Here is a 14,390-nt window from a genome sequence, read left to right on the forward strand (position 1 = left end):
TTTGATAAAAGAATAGCAACGCCATTCTTTTTACCTCGCGCAGGGGAGGAGATAATCTGGCCAACCCACTTCTTTTATATATATGTTAAAATGGTGTAATCGATGTGGGTTTCTTGTAGAAAACACATATCAGCTTTTTGCCTATGTAAATTGTCTAAAATATTTAATCTATTAACTGGATGACGTAAACCTTTGACATTCAGTGAAACAACTTTAACTTTAGGAGAACTATTCATAGATTATGAGGTGAAAAAGAAGGAGAATAGAGAAAGAGAGGAAGAATGACAATATACAACAGGAGTAGTATAAGAGACCTGAGAAGTAGCCAATGGACATGGAGGACATAAAAACAAAAAGACAAATATAAATACAAAGTAGGAAAACATACATATACAAAGATGGGACACACACGTGCATCCAAGAGGAGATAAAGGAGGAGGGCGGTACACCCGTACTAAAAGGACTATCATAATAATACCAGGAGCATTACTAGTTGGATTTCAAATATGCCTATGAGTTATCACAGCAATAAGAAAGCATAAGAAGTAGCACCAATAGAATAACTTCAAGTTGGAGAAACATGTGTATCCATTGATAGAGGAGAATGGTTGTCAAGAAAAGCTTGAAGGTCAACTCAACGCTCAACGCTGCAAAATCTCTTCGCACCACAACCGTTTCCTTGGCAAAGTCCTGATGGATGAAAATCTTCAAGCCATTAACTAGAAGAGAAGGAATCTCACGACTTTCCTTCCTGATAAGGACGAGGTGATGATGGCGTAGAACCTTGAAGATGAATTGCCTGGGTTTAGTTTGACCTGGTTTAGGGTGAGATGGAATACGATGTGCTTTATCCATCTCAAATTTTTCTGAGAACTTCACATTCAATAAATTAGGAAGCAGATTCTCTAAATATCGCTTACAATCATTCCCTTCAATATCTTCAAGCAAATTAAAAATACGTAAGTTATATTGCCTATTCCTTTTCTCTAACTCAAGCAATCTGGTACTTATGAAAGGGATTTTTGTAACCATTGGATAAATCTGATCTGTTTTCGTTATAACGTCATGCAGCTTGATCTCATTATCTGCAACCTTCATTGAAAGACTGGCCAAGTCTTTGCGTAAATTTTTAATTTCTATGGCAATATTGTCAGTGTTTGATCTAACTGTCTTTAATTCCTCCAGAATAGTAATAAGAGAAGGTTCCGATGAGTCAACTATTTTTGACTTCAAAGGAGGAGGAGAAACCGTTTGTTTACATTTATTTGCTGTAACCTTGCTTTCCATTCTCAAGAAAATAAAGAAAACCAGGTAAAAGTTGTCAAAATTGCAGTAGAAATAAAGATAAATAATTCAAACTGGTGCAGCAGCTAAAATTGGCTGTGGGAGGAAACCAAGGTCGAAGCTGCGCCCTCTCTTGGTGTAGAACTTCGCCATCCTGACAGGAACCCCGGAGCAAGCTAAAGGGAGCCTCGGTGGAGAAGAGCCTGCAGCTGGAGGTGATCTAGAAATTGACAAAATCGCAGAAAAAAGCCAAAGAAATGCTCTCCTTTGAGCAGGTAAGATGTGCTAATAGCAGGAAATGCTTATATCCTGCAATTCCAGCTTAATTAACCTTGTCGTATGGATGAGTGAGTCAGAGCTTATTTCTGAGCGGCCATCTTGTTTTGCGCGCTCACGCGTCTCCATATTTAAATGTTTCTAATATCTGCAACACATATCTAACATGTTTTTGATGTGTTCAATTTTGCACTAGAGGTTATATTTGTATTCTTCATGTTTGCAAACGCTCTAGCTCTTTCATGTGAAAGAGCTTATCAACAAGGTTTTAAATGGTTTGTGGGAAAGGTGATGGTGTGACCATGTATTATATGGGATAACATACCCCTTAGAGAACATGATAAGAATATTGCATGTTACCTTGGAGGTCTATAACCTTGTAAAGGAACTTGGCCTTCAGCCTCATTCCTCTATATGGTTATGGATCTCTTCCATAACTTGCAATATCCTTGTAATTTAAGGCAGGGGATACTTTATCACTGTTATATATCTGGATGCGCAAGAAACAAAAACTCAGAGAGGATCCAAAATACAGTGTGGGTGGTACACTATGGGAGTTACAGAAATGTTTATGTGGTTAATGCACACCCTGAATTACATAGGTTGTGTCTCTATTAGAGACACCCCACACCACTTTTACTATCCCTCTTACAGTTCTGATACAGACTCATGTTTCTGATAGAGGTGTTGCCGCTGCACTGGCCCAACTCAGTTTAAAAGTGACTGGAGCATTCAGTTGTTGTCATTATCAGTCCCAGAGTCATCCAGAGAGCAACTCTGTGCTGGTGATGAGAATCTCGTAATTATCATGGCATCGAAGTGCTGTAGGCTCATCTTCTGCTCCAGATTCCATCTATCAACCCTGAGGAGGCTGACTGCAATGAGGGTTGTACATACTTCTGTGCTGGTCCATTCCCTGCAAGGGATGGGTGTTATCATCGAGCCCAAGGCAGGGATGGGGAAAACTGTGTTTACAACGCTGCCGGTACAACGCGGTTCCTTTACAACACGGTTGTTACAACGTTTCAACGACTTGCTGTAGGGGGCGCGCTGGTGTTGGATTTACAATCCAACACCTTCCCTGCTATTGCACAAACTGGAGTAGGAATAGTAAATAATACTATTCCTAAGTCCAGCGTGCCCCCTACAGCAAGTCGTTGAAACTACTTGTGATGTAATGGTTCGCGTTGAAACAACACGGTTGTTGTAACGACCACGTTGTAATGGAATAGCTGAAAAGCGCATTTGTTTTAAAGAGTCCTATTCCAGGGATGTCACACGTCAGCTGGTTTCATACATGTTTGCTGCCATCACTGGTCTGGGAGGCTCCTGGAGAGGTGTGGCCTCTGTACACACGATGTGGATGGGACTTTTCTAGGGACCAAGCCACTTGGATCATGGTGGAGGCACTGCTACTCTGCCACCTACAGTTTTTTTTGCAGCAGCAGCACAGTGGTTCGTGCTGATCTTTCACAACAGAGCACTAGTGAGATGAGATGCTGCCCACGTGTACCAGTGCACGAGGGTGGCTGCTGCATCCTCATGTGTGACTGCAGCCACTCGGGGGTAGTAGGTTGGTTGTTGTCTTTTGCTCAAAGAAAAGTCAAAGTGAACTAGCGTTAATGCTGAATTTTCGATTCCTTGATTTCACTTCACTGTCTTTAGGGGGGGCTTCTGGAGTGGGGTTTCAGATTGGCTCCTATCAGTTAGCAGAGTCTGACTGTACAGACTAATAAGACAAACTGCCAATTTTGGATCAGGAGAACAGAACCAAGGGGCATATATACAAGCCCCTATCGTCACCACAACGCCACCACAACATCACTTGTACTGAAAGTGGCTTAACGCTGCCTTGTAAATAAGGCACCAGCGTGAATGGGGCGCGCAATGGGTGTTGTGGAGGGCGTTCCACTGCAACACTTATTGATTTTGACGCTGCCCCCTATTTACAAAAGCAGCGTAAATAGGAAGCAGCACCAAAATTAAGACCAGGGAAAACCTGGTCTTAAACAGGCGAAACAAGGAGAAATACATTATTTCTCCTCGTTTTTGCTGTTTCCATGTGTGCTGCCTTTTGCAGCACACATGGAACCAACAAATTGCCATTGGTTGTTTATGCACAGGAAGGTGACCCTTCCTGCACATAAACAAATAAAAAAAAGATGTTTTGCAACTTCAATGTGTGCTGCATTAAGAGATTGTATTTACATAGTGATGATATATTGATGATTGAATGCATGTTTGTGCACTGGAAATCCTTGGGAAAATAAAATATAACAAGCATTTCTAAGTACACCGCAAATCACCCTCTCCTGTCCTGTTGATGTTTCGAAACACTTGGTATATGACTGAAACATATTGAACTAGTATGGCTGAAATCATTAAAAGTTTGTCAGCATCTGTAGGCGCATGTGTACTCGATTTTGTAACATATAATCTTTGTTACAAATTTACAATCAGATATTTTCTGTTTAATATGTATTATATTGTGAACACTGTATTTGTATGTTACACTATTGCAGCACTTATAATATAGAACCATATGCTTATGTTTTTTTCTAGGTGGGCAAAATAAAAATCCCTATTTATTTAGATCAGTTTCAGATTACATTTGCTATACTGCAGATATTAACTACTCTGAGAAGTTATCTTAAACAGAACAATTGATTAACCCCAGGAACCCATAGTGCATAAATATACAGCTGCTGCTTGGGGCTCAGGCTCTTTGCCAGTATCACTGGAAGGGGAAGGGAATTGTACACTGTCCAGTCTAGCAAGGCCACTAATGACAAGAGCTTATTAGCTGATTTTTTGCACTACACATGAAAAAAATGAAATCTGATCCATTTTCGGGAGCCCAGGCCTAACCCAGCCCTCAGTCAGGTTCAAAACGTTATTTTCCTCTACACATTCATCCACAGCTATCAGCAGAATTCAGCAGCAGATCTTAAAGTGTCTGTCAAATATTCGTATTGGCCTATGATGTATCACGTGTTTGTGAGAGCATTTTTTGTATAGTGAACCACTAAGCTGGTGTTCCATGAAGCTGGGAACTATCGTAAAAGATGGAACATTTCCGGAACCATTAGACGAAAGCAGGTGACCACCAATCTGTAAAATATCTTTAAAATTAATAGGTTTATACTGTCATACCTGGTGGCTTGACTTTACAGGCTCCTCGGTAAAAAGACAACAACTTTTAATTGGTACAGTCTGGAAATGTAATTTTAGAAAGCAATCTAATCTAACAAAAGCTCCAAAATTAATCCCACCAAAGTGGAGACTCACGGAAGATTCTGCTGTAGTGGTCCATACAATACACTTATATATTTACTTCCATGGACTCATTTGTGGTCCCTACAGAACCTGACACACATTTCCACAGGTATATGTGATTCTTACTCTCCCTGTTTACACCATTTGTTTCCATCTTTCTTCATAAAACGATTACAGTTTTGCAGACTGGTAATATCACCATAGAATGCAATGTCTTCGCTAACTGAAATGATCGTTCTCGTTTTTTGAGAGCGTGTTTACTGTTCAATTCGTTTAAAAAGTCCTCTGCATTATTGAATTTCTTTTCTGGTCAGGTTTTCTCCTCTTTTACCAGAGACCCAAGCTAGGGCATTATCTTCATAAGTGTAAGGTGGACCATTTTCCTTTCAATTCAATTCAAATAAAACTTTATTTCTGTCAGTATGGCCTTAAAAGTGCAAATGACAATACATACAGATTTTTTCAGAGCTAAATAAAACAAAAAGACGTTGAAATAAAAGACAGTTGATAAAACAAGAGTGCACATAACTTGGCACACATATTTGTTGATAAAGATTGCCTAACACAGTTTTAAGATATCCTCTACTCAGTTTACTTCACCAGAAAAAATGATCGCTTCGAGTATGGCAGTGGATTGGTCAGGACAGGAGGCAGTGCTCACATTTGAAAGTGCATAGTGCGAAATGAATAAATAATTTAAAATATCAATTTATCCTAAAACATAGTCTCAGATACTGCACAAAAAGGATTTAATTAAAACAGTTATGGGCATTATATGTGGCAAATGTTTGTAAAAAAAGTATTGCCTGCCATCATTCTGAGGTGCCCTCATTTCGGGTTATTTCACCAAGAAATAATCACATCTGGTATGACAATAAATTAATCAGGGCGAAAAACAGTACTGGCATTTAAAAGTGCATAATGCATGGTAGATAAATAGTTAAAACAAATGATTGATTAAAAAGTCAGTTTCTCCAGACACGTGATATCAAACACTGATTACGTAACTCATGTACAGCTAGTGATTGGACAATAGGGCCTAGGGGCAGAATGGGTCCATAGATGCGTACTTTTTACAGATGGCCGGTAATATAAGGGGGTCCTAAGAAGAAACCCCATTTCCTTTGTGCAGAGCCATGGTCTGTACTATTTAAGATACTTTTAAAAGTGCTCTGCGGGTACTCCACATGGAAAAAAGGAATCCTGCTACTGAGTATACTATCGGGGTGCTACAGTCATGTTTCAGAATCCTGACGACCTCAGAGCAGCTCCAGGTTCCCAAGTTTCTGCAAATCTGTACCAACCAGCGCTTTCTTGCCTTATGATATACGGGGCAACTAAAAAACACGTGAAGGACTGTCTCCGCGGGGCAGTCGCATGCCGGGCATTTCAAAGCTTGGAAAAAAGGAATCCTGCTACTGAGTATACTATCGGGGTGCTACAGTCATGTTTCAGAATCCTGACGACCTCAGAGCAGCTCCTGGTTCCCAAGTTTCTGCAAATCTGTACCAACCAGCGCTTTCTTGCCTTATGATATACGGGGCAACTAAAAAACACGTGAAGGACTGTCTCCGCGGGGCAGTCGCATGCCGGGCATTTCAAAGCTTGCAGACCCCTCCATTTGTGTGTAAAAGAGAGAAGAGGCAGGGACCCATATCTAAATTGTAGAAAAAGCTTTCTTGCAGCTGCCGGCTTGATATCATCCAAGGCCGGCTCAAAGCTATATCTATCGTTAATTTCTACAAAAGCTGAGGTCAACTTGCCTATTAGGGGGTTACGGTGGAGCTGTGCTAGATTGAACTCCCCGTAGTGGACCTTTAATGCTTTCCTTGAAAGTGAGGAGCAGGCGAGCTCCGGGTCGCCCCAGAGGTCATCCCGCCCCAAATTAGCTGTCATGTGCTGTATGTACGCAAGCCACGGGAGCTTACCCCCTCCCCGTAAATTCATCACCTCTTTTAGTTCCTCCCTGTATACAGCAAGTTCTGGAGTGACCCACAGGCGCCGCCAATATAAAAGAGGTCTAAGATTAGATTCTTCGGCGATTGCCCTTACACCCAGATCTAATCGGAGCGGGGTGAGAGGGGTGCTCTGTGGGAGGTTGAATAACTGTCTAAGAAAGTTGTTTGCTATCCGGGTGAGGCTCTTAGAGCTACAATGGCCGCATAATTCAGCACCATATAACACCCTCCCATTGCTTGAACCTTATATATTTCGATAGCAGGGCTCACCGGTTTGTGGCTGGACTTGCGGAAAACCTTCATTAGGCCGCCCGACGATTGTGCCAATTTCAGAGTTGATTTTTTAATTTGCGCCCCCCAATCCATGGTCTCTGTAATGGTGAGGCCGAGATAATCGAAAGAGGAAACTCTCTCGAGGGGTATCCCGTTTAGAGTAGGATTTGCTCGGGTACTTTTAGTGATGTTAAATGCCATAAATTTGATTTTCTGTAGATTGATTTCTAATCCTCTCTCACTCCAGAACACTTCAAATTTATTGAGTACCCTCTGGATCCCCATAGGTGATTTGGAGACTAATAAGGTATCGTCGGCAAACATCATTGCAGGGATTTTGCGTGATGCCAACTTAGGGGCATCAAGATCTTTCTCTGCAAGCAGAAACTCTACTAGACCATTAATATAGAGGCTAAAAAGAATGGGGGCCAGCACACAACCCTGTCGAACGCCACGGTTTATCGGGATGGGAGCTGTTAACTTTCCCTCCCTGCCAAACCTGATTTGGGCATAATTGTCCTCGTGGAGCCACTTTATAACTTGGGATAGGTATGGTGGAACCCCCATCTCATGAAGAACTGCACACAGCTTTTCTCTAGGGACCAAATCAAAAGCTGACCTCAGGTCTACAAATATTAAGTAGAGGCTTCCACCCTCCAAACATACTTCCAGTGTAATATTTGTAGCCTGAGGATTTGGTCCAGTGTGGAAATGTTTACTCGAAACCCTGCCTGTAGGGGGGTGAGTATCTTCTGTTCCTCCATCCAGCTATGCAGCTTAAGCAGCAACACCCGCGCACATTTTTTTTGAGTGATGTTAATGAGGCTAATTGGCCTATAATTGGTTGGCAGCAACGGTGAGCCCTTTTTGTGGATGGGGATTATATCGGCCCCAGCCCAACTGGCAGGGATCTTCATGCCTTGGAGTATGGCGTTGAATAACACCCAGAGGTATGGTGCCCATATAGTCGGTTCGCTACGAAATAAATCCCCAGGGATCTTATCTAGTCCAGGGGCTTTGCCTGGGGCTATTTTAGAAAGAGCACCGCTAATCTCATTTAGAGTTATACTGGGGATTTCACCATCGTTATCATTGGAGAGCTCTCCTCTGTTTTCCTTTTGAATCCCTCATCTCTCCATCTGGTCACCACCCACCCAAATGAGATTTCCAGATTTTCCATTTTCTTTATCTGTATTAGTTTGGTTACATGTAGGCTCGCCATTGAGACCTGATCTTCCCTGCCACTTCCAAGTCAGTTTCTGCCATATGAAACACAGAGTCTGTGATCGTCATTGGTGCTATCTGTCATGGATTATGGCCGCTCTCAAGCAGGGCTAGTTCTAGGACTTTTGGGGCCCCGGGCAGAAAGGAATGTGTGAGGTCCCTCTAATTTCCATACAGCGAGAAATCACAGGAAATGATATCACAAGAAGTACCATCAGATGACTATTTTACCCCCTTCCGAAGTAAGCCGTGAGTGCTTTCACTTACTAACCCTACGAATTCAAGTGTACAAAGGGGGTGTCTTGGCTATCTAATTGGAGCGCAACCGTGCCTCGGCCTGCCCTGCTCTCAAGTTTTGAGAACCTTGAGAATATCAAGTTTATTCCAGTCCTCGTCTGTTATCAGGAAATAGTCTGTTGCTGAGATTATGCTGTGTGTACTGTAAGCAGCCAGTCATGGTTTACCTGCTGACTGTGCCATAGGCCTCAAGCTGCACCCTACTGATGAACCCAAACAGACCGAAACTGGTCTGGGATTGCTTATGTTCCTATTCAGCAGGGATGTGGCCCAGTATTTCAACTGGGATGTTCCTACTGGAGCACGACCAAGACTTATTTCCATATGGCTGGTTCATAGCTGAGGTGGTATGGTGGATTGCAGTCCAGAATGATTACAAGCATGAGTAATAGTCAAGCAATTCATACATCCCCTTTTTGCTGGTTTACTTAGTGCATTGTAAGTTTAGACATTTTGATCACAGGTGTCAAATAAATTACAGGGTCGGATCAATGCTTCCTCACTGCAACAACTTCCGACTTCTTCCATGGTGATAGTTGTTGTGAGAAGCATGTCTCATAGCGCAACTCACACAGTTTCTCTCGGCTTTGCCAGGGTAGCCATTGTTCCATTCACCTAGGTTGGCATAACATCTCCACAAATATTAATGGTGGGAGTGTTGAGAGCCTCTAGTGGATGCTGCATCAGTTCTCTCCGTTCATTTAACAACTGTTCAAAGCCATAGTCACTTCGATTAGGTATCTGCATTGATTGAGCTTCAGAATGAGTCAAGTAGTGTAGTCTCCTTTCGCAAACACTGAGGGGACAATTCACAATGGGACTTACAACTCGTTAAGTTTTGTACTCGTGGTGCAATCTCCACACTGCAGTGTTCAGTGCGGAGGTTTCACTCGGAGTCGGAGTGCTCAGACTACGCTCTTGTGGGGTTCCTACCGGACTGGAGTAGTGGGGCGGAGAGGGGGACATAAAAAGATTATTTTTTACAACACACTTATCTGTCTACGGCCAGCCAGGCGGCCTCCGCTTCTCCTTGATCCTCTTCATCTCCAGCCGGCCGTTGCCTTTCCCTACGTCCTATTCATCTCAAGTCTGGCAGTCAGTGTTGTGATTGGTCTGAGGGCTGTGGCTTGGCACTCAGTCAGGCAGTGGGAGCCTGGGCATGTTGTCCACCCTGGTTGTACTGCAGCCTGGGTGGAGGACATGCAAAGTGCACATGAGGCTTTGGACGGCCCGAGAAGGCCAGCCAAAGCGTCTTGCGCACTTACAGAGTGTGCCCACCACTCCTCGCCCTTCAGTGCTCTGGCATCACTTAGGCCAGCTCTGCCACACATAACCAACTGAGCCACTGCAGTAGGAAAAATAAAATGATAACGCTGCAGTGTTATCATTTTATTTTTCCTTCTTGAACTGCTAGGAGAGCAGTGGGGCACCGCTCCTCTGCCTTAGCGTCGGAGCCGCCGCTGGATTTAGGAGTCAGTCAGTCATAAGTCTCTTTGGGAATCCGGCCCTGAACTGGTTCCTGAGCAAAAAAACAATGTTCACAAGGAACTCATTTATCATAGCAATACAGTATGTGCAAGCTATGGTAACTTGCTCAGATTTAATCTAAATCACACATTTCCAATTCAGACCTTCCTAATTAGGTCACAGTAGAGATACCAGAGAGTATATATACATTACACAGTATCGTATGAGAATTCTTTAAAAAGCCCAACACAACAATTAGTCAAGATAGTGCTTACTTCAGCCGAAGTAAGTAAGATTTATTCTGCAGTCACAGTCTTTACCACAGATGTATTTCCTTATACATTAAAGACTTGAAAGGTTTGCATTATCAGTAGGGGTGGGCGGAATTTGCGAAATCCACTTTTGCAAATTATCGCGAAAATGTTAAAAATGATCACAAACACGCGGAAATATCGCGAAGATGCAGAAGTTTTTTTCCCACATGTTCGCAAGATTTTCTGCATGGTTGCGGCTCGCCAACTTACCCATGTGGTTGCTTGCGGGCACGGCCATCTTGTTTTCCGTTGTCTCGCGGTGCATGATCACGAGAAGAAAGACGTGATCGCGCGACGCATGACGTCACTGCGGGCGCGAACTGTCGCGAGACAGCGCAAAATGCTAAAAACAATACAACATCTCATGGAGAACGCGACCGGATCAAGAAAACTTGTCGGCGAACGCAGGGATTCAGGTAAGGCAATCGCGCGCGCGTGAGAATGTATTATTTTACAGCGCGAGCAAGAAACAAATTATCGCCAAGCTGCGGAATGCGGAAATTTTGAAATTTTCGCGCTTTCCGCGGAACGCGAAAATGTCAAATCATTGCAATTTCCGCGAACGGAACGAAATTTTAGCCCAGGCCTAATTATCAGCACACCAGAAGTGATTTCTGAGCCCCAGTGAAGTGACCATAACCTATCTTGGTGAGTACTAAGTGAAAACATGTGAAAAGCAGGGGAACAGGTTATTGGTAAAAATCTAAAGGACGAGCTGTACACAATGGATAATGTATCATTCAGGCTCTCTTTTGTTAGTGTCGACGACATTTCGACCCTCGATACGGGGTCTCTTCAGGACAGCGTTTAAGGGGACTATTGAAGGGAAATTGAAATTAGGGTGGTGGAAATACAGTGTGGTGGTGAGAAGGGCTAAGCCTAATGGGCGCACTATGGCTTACCAGTACAGCACAAGGCGTCTATCTCTTAGGTATATCCTGGAGGTAAGAAGGAGTACCGGGTGATGAATGGGGAACAGACACACAGGAACAGCAGAATTACAGATCCTGCAATCAAGGGAATGTCATGGGTGAATGTTAACTGATCAATACTAGCGTCCTGCACCATGGAAGTAAGATGATGCAGGCAAACTCAACATTCAGGTTAGTTCCAAACAAAGTAGTGGTCAGGATTACAGGATTGCATCGAGGGTTAACGGCAGAAACCCGATGCTAATCCTCTGCATGATATTAATCACATGATGCAGTACTTAAGTTAATAAACAGGTGCCAAAATATATACAGTGCATGTGAATCTATGTACAGTAGCTACGGCGGCCATTTTATAGTGGTCCTAGTGTAAGAATAATCTATTATTAATTCTTATCAAGGCTCATAGCATATTTGAGCAGACAGGTGCATACCATTGTCTCCTCTGCATGATATTGATTACATGAAACACTACTTTAGTTAATGAACACGTAGCATTTTCGACAATTCCCACCAGCAAAATGCACAACCAGATATTTTACTATTTTTGATAGGATAGGACATACTACTACTGTTGTAGGGATTCTGCACATACAGAACTATGCACACGAAAATAGGACGTTGGTGATAGGAGGTTGGACCTTCCTCACACCTCACCCACAATCCCCTGACCGACTAGCTATAGTGTCTCATTAGCTCCCCGAACTCCCCGAAGATACCCAATGATTAGACAACCTAGAGCATAACACTCCCGACCTCTCAGAGTTGTGGAAGCAATGCACACCCTTTCACTCACTCACTCGTGTAAGTCCACACCAAATACCACAGAGTCTAGGTAAGTTCAAAAGGTTTCTTTTCAACTAAAATGCTCTGTACGTTGTTCTATAATGCAGTATACGAGCCAGCACCAACAGCAAAATGCATAAGATTAAACCAATAAACATTGTTACAACTACAAGTCCATAGAAGACAAAAGGGGAAATCAATCATGATAACTGAACAGTGGTGGAAGAACCACCCTCCCCTTGGTAGGAATATAATTTATATAAAATTATAAATGAAGCTCTCTGAGTAAATTCTGGGGGACCCCTCACCTTAGAAGAACCTAGAAGTACTGGTTACATCATAAACTCTGCAAAGCTCTGGTTCGTAGAAGGGAATCTTCCATCTGTTATGAGAAAAATGGTGCGCGTTAGTATATTGCAAGCATTTCTCAGTCGTGCCAAAAAGTGTATCATGTTATGGCTAAGCGATACAGACTGACAACCAGAACTCCAGAACAAAGTGGCTTGTTTTTTGACCTTGTACGCAGCGCTCAAACAATAGCAGTATGACCTCATGTGGGCTCAAAGGCATTTTACACAACAAGCTGCGAGGTAGCATGCGCAAAAATAAAAGACACAAAGCTAAAATAGTTGCATGGCTCAGGCTAACTTAGCACAGACTAAAATGACCCTAGGGACCATGATATAACACTACTAGTGTCTACTGTACTCTAGAACCGGATTTGTACTAGTGATGTATGTTGTATATGTATGTATTAACTTTTTTTTCAATTTTGCTAATGAAAAAGAATAAATGGGGGGAGGGGTATAAGGCATCTAAAAAATGTGTAATGTTTTTTCTAGGCGTACTACCGACCACCAGTGCCGGGGCCAGCGGCGATGGCGACGCGGCCACTGAGGGAGCAGGAAATGCAGCAGTTGCAGGAGCTGCAGGGGGTGAACCAGCAGCAGTGACGGGCGGTGGTAAGTTATATACCTTACTTATTGACATTACACACGCTGCAATGGTGTACACTGTACTGTCGAGACTTCATAAGTAAGAAGTTGTTGTGAACCATTGGAGAAGACACCCTTTACTTAGCCTTAGCAATAGCATTAGCGGCGGGAGTGTTGAGTAACCAATGGCCTCTTCTAGCTGACTTCAACTCAGCTGTGAAAGTTTTATGGAGAAGACTAAAAGTCAGATCAGATGACCTTGATGGATGGGTTGAACGAAAAGAGAAAGAAGGGTGAAAGGAGGAAGGATGGGCGAGATGTAATATTTATGACTGAGAGAGAAGAGAAGGATACATGGGATGAATGCATAGGTGGCTGATAGGAATTAGATGCATGGGTGGTTGAATGTCTGAAACTCCCACAAATGTTAGAGGCTGAGGAAGTGGGAGGATAGATACATACCACAAATGTTATGTACTGTGCTTGCTAGTGCTACTGTGCCACTATGTGTAGAATTAATTTGTCTTACTGTTTTGCTAAGAGTATATTGGTACAATAGTCTTGTTTTTTCTTCTTGATATAGCTACTCCTCCCAAAGGGAAACCAGACAGGAAGGAGTTGGCAGCCACTGCCCGGCGTCGGAAGCTGGAGGCCATACAGACTGCATACCGGCGGCTGGTGGTTCTGGCGGAGTAGGAGGTGGCAGCAGCTGCAGCCTCCTCCAATGTCCCGGGCCCTAGCCAGGCCCCTCCAGTGTTACAGCGCCCCCATCTGGCAGCCGCCCGCCGCCACTCTTCTTTATCCAGCACAGCTGCCTCCCCCCTGTGGATGCAATTGTCGCGCATTGAAGCGCGGCGTGGCCCACCTAGAGGAGCGTATTAAGGTCCTGGAGAAGCAGGGCCCCCGATGAGTTGAGACCCTGTTGGATTGCCACTTTCTTATTGCTTCTTTTGGTGGGTGGGAATTGGGCATTGGGGTTTATGGACATGGACAATTGGTTGGACTCTTTCGTTTCGGACATTGGTTTGGGTTACGGAGAGGGGTGGGTCAGGTGTTGTTGTGGGATTTTTTACATAGTTTATTTTTGTCAGGGGATTCAATTATATTTATACTTTACGTACGATGTTGTTAATGTTTTGTGGGGGTGTTATTGTTTTACGTCACACTGTTTCCTTGTTGCTGCAGGGCCACAGCCAGTGTTTGATTTAAATAATTGGCTGACTTTGTAAGACACAAACAGATAGATGCGGTACCCCTCACTGAGTGACTTGTCCTACTAGTACTGTCAGTCTATCCTCCTAGTCTATGCATTCTGCAACAGGACTCAAGGGGTGTTTGAATTAATCAATTATTTAATTTCCATGATTAATT

At 43.2% G+C, this 14,390-nt stretch overlaps 1 long non-coding RNA gene across 1 annotated transcript; it reads left to right on the forward strand.

Annotated features, from left to right (window-relative positions):
- Positions 1-1,266: 1,266 nt before the first annotated feature.
- On the forward strand, positions 1,267-14,137 carry LOC146871050 (uncharacterized). The gene is made up of 3 exons (XR_014959494.1): positions 1,267-1,559; positions 12,927-13,046; positions 13,603-14,137. It is a non-coding gene; the product is annotated as an uncharacterized LOC146871050 (long non-coding RNA).
- Positions 14,138-14,390: the final 253 nt, after the last annotated feature.

The sequence above is a fragment of the Triturus cristatus genome, chromosome 1_1 (genome assembly GCF_964204655.1).
Source record: "Triturus cristatus chromosome 1_1, aTriCri1.1, whole genome shotgun sequence".
Lineage (NCBI taxonomy): Eukaryota > Metazoa > Chordata > Amphibia > Caudata > Salamandridae > Triturus > Triturus cristatus.